The following is a 5,518-nucleotide window of genomic DNA, read 5'->3' on the forward strand; positions in this document are numbered from 1 at the left end:
GAGTATGATAGATTTATAATATGAAAAAAAAGGGCTAGAAGTTCTTATGTTAAATCAGAGTTAGATCACTATTTATAAGAAGATGTTTTACCAAGAGCTGTTGACTTTGATATTTTGATGTGGTGGAAGTTTAATGGTGTCAAGTATCCAACACTTCAAGCAATTGCTAAGGATATATTAGCTATTCCAGTATCTACCGTAGCTTCAGAATCTGCATTTAGCACTGGTGGTCAAGTATTAAGCCCACATCGTAGTAGACTTCAATGGACTACTTTAGAGGCTTTAATATGCGCTAGAAGTTGGTTGTGGAGTGCTGAAAATACAGGTAAAGTTTTATTCATATATATTGTTAAATTGATATTTGTGTTTATTCAAGAACTAATACTAGTAATGTATTTTTATAGGTTCTACGAGCTATAAAGTTGTTGCTGAATGTGCTAATGTAATGAATGAAATGGTTTCAGATGATGAAGGTAAATAATGTTCTAAATTTCATTTTTTGTTATTATATAATATAAGCTTTTGTTCTTATTTTTTTATTTCTTTTATGCAGGTGAAATGATGGGTGCTGCTGGTGTCACTAATTTGGAGGAATGACTAACATTTATTTGTTGAACAATTTAAGTTGTTTCTTTTTCTTTATTATGTAATTTGAAAGAATGAAACATGTTTAAGTTGCTAAACAAAATGAAACATGTTGAAGGACAACCAACATAGTATATTAATATCTCCTTTTTTGCTAAATAGAATCATATGCTACTTATTGTTGGGACAACATATATTTAGATGGTAATGTTTTTTTTTGGGGGGGAAATAAATATGCATGTCTTAATTCCTCATGCAATACCCAAATTTTATGATTTTAATTGAATAGATTGATTTGTTTTAGTAATTTTTTAAATTATGATAATGATCCTATATTTTGAATTTGGCTTTGTTATTGTTTTTCTGTTATGAAACTATTTTTTAGCCTTTTTTTTCAATAAGTTTCAATATTTTTTCTCTTTTTTAAAAAATTTTAATCAATTCTAGCGGGGGCGGGGCGGGGCGTGGCGGGGAAACCCGACCTCCAACGGGGACGGGGTGGGTATGGATTTTTTAATCCCGACGAGGGTCGGGGGCATGGCCGGGGATTAGTCAGAAAGTCGGGGGCAGGGGTGGGAAATGCAATACATGTCCCCGTTTCAACCCGTTGCCATGCCTATCACTGTGGTTTGTCCACCAATAATAATTTGGCATGAACCCTTCCTCATAAAGATCCTTCATCACATCATCCACAAACTTGAAAACTTTACATTTGCATTTCTTGCAGGGACACCTTGTTTGTTCTCCTTGCATTTGAAACATGTCCTGACAAACACTCCTTCTCTAAACTCATTTGTCCAACGTTTATTATCATCCAACCTCTGATACATCCACCTTCGATTCTCAGGAATCTCCATTGATACAAACTACAAACAACAAATCTCCATCAAGAAACGTCAAGAAGTAAGAAAATATAATCATCAAATGAAATGATTTGATATTATTCAATGGAGTGTGTTCATGCAAACACACAAAAGACATACTACTATAGCGTTTGCATGGAAGTTGAAACAGTCAACTTAATGTTTATTTACTATGATTAATTTGAAACTTTAGATAAAGTAAGGTTGATGATGGAACATGGATATTGTGTATTACAAGTACCTCAATGTAGGTATAATTAGACAATGAAGAAAAAACTCCTGCCCGAAATTAATAAAATACATTATATTTATTTTTAATAATTAATAGGGAAAAATAGTGCAAACTTACACATGCAATGCTCTTTTTTCTAATATCATTCATGTTCCTTAATCAATTTGTGTCCCGTGATCTAAGGGCTAGCTTGGATAAGTCTTTTTTATTTTAAAAAAATAAAATTGTGTCTATTATGTGAAATTAATGAATTATAGTAGTACTATACTAGTGGAGAAAAATAAAACTATTGTTCAGAGCTTAGTTCAAATAAAGTAATTATAAATTTGCTTACATTTAATTGTGAGCATAAAAAAATATAAAATAGAAAAGAATGATTAATTTTAAATTATCTATTGAATTATCTTTAACTTAAATTTAAATATATTTAATTAAGTAATTTATTGTATCAATATTATAACATACACTGCAACAATTTAAACATGAACAAAAAAGACAAACCAACAGAAGAGTCCAATGAGATGTGTCGACCACTGTAGCTAGGTCCTCTGCTGTGCTATTTCCTCGATTGTTTGCAATCCCATGTACACATCAAACCTTCCTGCACTAAAATTGTTCAAAGTTCAAAAACACAACACTTAATTAATTAGCACTACTGAGCCCCAACTATATTGAGAAATTCTACGTCTCAGATATGATTATTAATTATTCTACTTATTTCAATTTCTCCACTGTAATAAATAAAAGTAAAAGTAGATTCTCTATATATAAATTTCATTTTTTTCCTTACACCTATTATTACTACGAGGCCCATTTTGGTGTAATCAATTTGAACATGACCCAAACTCAATTAACTTTCTGAAAAATTAACTATAAAATTTAAATTAAGTATGTAACATGTCAAAGAGATTATTAAACAAATGTTAATATTATCATTTAAGTTATATGATTTTTTTTTGGACTAAAAAGTAAGCAGAAGGGACTATTTTGATCATTATTTTCAAGATTTATTCTTCATCTTAATCATTATTTTTTTAAATCTAGTAATTAAGATTGATTATTGATTACAATTATTATATTTTAAGAAAATAAATAAATGATTTTTTTAGTGTTATACTATTTTGATCTCTCCTCAAAAGTAATTAATAGTTGTATTTTGAGAGATTTTTTTATATAAATTTTCTTATTTTGAAATATTAATGTGATAATATATATATTTCTAAGGATTAAAATGGTGTTTTCCCTTCAGTTTTCCATAGTATTTAAAATTGACACCATTTAGTTCCCAATGTGACGTCAGTCTTATAGATGGTGGCTACCAGATAGCTACAATAGAAATGCCATTTGTCTCACATGATCGAAGTAGACAATTTTTTTTTGGTCGGTGAAAAAGAGAATATATTAATTAGCCAATGAGGATGAGAAATACCCAGAAGAAATAATACAAGTAAAGTTCATGGAAAAATAAATAAATGTATATTTGAGGAGTTCTATACCTTGAAAGGAATGGTGAAATGAAAATAAAGAAAGCACTAGGTGAGACAAAATCACAAAAATATAGAAAACTACACTTTTTTAGCATTATATATATATATTACATATATATTATAAAATGTTTCCATAAAAAATATTATAAAATGTTATTTTAATTCGTAAAAGGTTAAATTATACTTTAATCCTTCCTTTTCAATTAGAATCAGTTTGACTGATTGTAGAATGAAAAAGATTTAGTTTAATTTCTTATACTTTAAAAAGTTTAATTTCATTCTTTATGTTTTTAATCCATCAGTTTAGAATTAACGTCCTTATTTCAACCAAAAAAAAATTAACACCCTTAACATTTTTAATATATTAGTAGTTAAAAATTCACTCAAAACATTCTTTTAATTATAAGGTAAATAAATAAAGAACTTAAATTTTACTGTCTGAGAGTCTTTTTTTTTTATCACAAGAATAGAAGACAAATAGAAAAAATTTACAACAATTCACGTGTACTCAACTAATGGAGCTAGAGTGCTATACTTCCTTTTTCTTTTTACTAGGAGACTTTATTTAACTTAGAGAGTGATTAACCTGGATACTTATTAAATTTTGACAATCTTTTATTAATTATCACACTCAAATTTATCAGCAATAATTTGTCTAAAATTTTTGCATTTATTTTGTATGAAAAATTGTATTTGGACAGATCAACCCACAAATTATAATCAATAACTATTTAAAAGAATTATTTTCAAGGTGTTTTATCTAACAATTAGGAACATTGTGAATTGATATCGTTTCACAACCAAACATATACTCCGTGCCAGTTTAATATATAAGGAATGCCAGGATATTATTCCTAAACATTAAGGAAATGTTAGCATTTTTAATCTTTTCCCCACTCTAGACATTGATTTATGCACACTTATGTTAGGATATTATTTCTGAACATCAAGTAATTTTGTTAATTATATTACCCTTAAGACCATTGCCAATAAAACTTTCATTGAAAATCATAATACTTGATGTTATCCATCGATAAACCTTTCTATTTATTCTTTTTGTTAGCCAATTATCCTAATTTTTTCTAACATGTATTTATATTTATATAATCCTAATTTTATTTGTAGTCCTGCATTGGTCTAGTGTTCAAGCAACTTGAACTGGGGTTCATAAATGAATTTTTTTTTTCTTAGAGAAAGCCACATCAGACTGTTCTAAAACACGGGAAGTGTTAACCCTACAATACCATTAATTCTACCTTTCGTTTTTTTTATTCTTTCTTTGTGCTTCCAACATGCCAAACTAGCACACTGCACAGTCAAACACAGAACTAGACATGTCCTAAAACATGTGAAGTGTTTTGAGTGCCTGAAATGTGTCAATCATCACGGACAAGACTGTTCTTGGCACTTCATCTACCACAAACATGAGTTTGTCTGAGATAAAGAGGACTAATTCTAAAAGATGGTTTCATAGAGGCAATTTGAGGGGTTCTTCATCACTTATCCCTACTACAAAGCACTCAAAACACACAACCAGCAAAAAAAAAATTGAAGTTCCACAACCTAGGTCTGGCAATGCAAAACTCAGAGCAGAGAAATCCATAAAAAAAATATATTTCAACATACAGCAGCAATATTTCAGTTAGCAAAAATTGTTCTAATTATATCCAAATCGGAGCAAAAGTGTTGGAAAAAACAGGGAACTCAAAACCCAAAACAGAATAAGCAAAAAAAACAAGATGAAATAACTTACTGTGTAAGAGCTCCAAACCAGAAGAGACGAAGGTATAGCGTGCACTGCAATGTAGATGAAATTTAAAAGATGAAACCCTAGGAAGAGCAAGAACTGATAACCTTTATTCTCATTCTTTTCTTTCTTTCTAAAAGTACTGTATCACCATAACCTTTACTCTTTCTTGTCTTTCTTTCAAAAAACACTATACCTCTACTCTCTTTCTTTCAAAAAGCACTACACGTTACTTTTCATGTTTTTGCATGTTTCTTGTTTTGTTTTTTCTTTTTCTTTTTCACGTTTTCTTTCCTTTTCTTTCTTTTATTTTTTCTTTTCATCATTTTTGACGTCATTTTCTTTTTCTTTTCTTTTGTTTTCTCTGTTTTTTTTGTTTCTTTTTTATCTCTTTTTTTTTCTTTTCTCTTTTATTATTATTATTATTATTATTATTATTATTATTATTAGTATTATTATTATATTTAAATTATTTTTTTCACATTTAGCTTCTTTTTTATTTCTTTTTCTTCTAGTGTTCTTTTTCTTTCCTTTTTCTTTCTTTTATTTTTTTTCTTTTCATCATTTTTTATGTCCTTTTTCTTTTTAAGGTTCGAATTGAAAT

At 28.6% G+C, this 5,518-nt stretch overlaps 1 long non-coding RNA gene across 1 annotated transcript; it reads left to right on the forward strand.

Annotated features, from left to right (window-relative positions):
* The first annotated feature begins 288 nt into the window (after positions 1–288).
* LOC114404273 lies at positions 289–896 on the forward strand. The gene is made up of 3 exons (XR_003664883.1): positions 289–325; positions 405–473; positions 554–896. It is a non-coding gene; the product is annotated as an uncharacterized LOC114404273 (long non-coding RNA).
* The last annotated feature ends 4,622 nt before the right edge of the window (positions 897–5,518 follow it).

Source organism: Glycine soja, unplaced genomic scaffold (genome assembly GCF_004193775.1).
Source record: "Glycine soja cultivar W05 unplaced genomic scaffold, ASM419377v2 tig00016969_1_pilon, whole genome shotgun sequence".
Lineage (NCBI taxonomy): Eukaryota > Viridiplantae > Streptophyta > Magnoliopsida > Fabales > Fabaceae > Glycine > Glycine soja.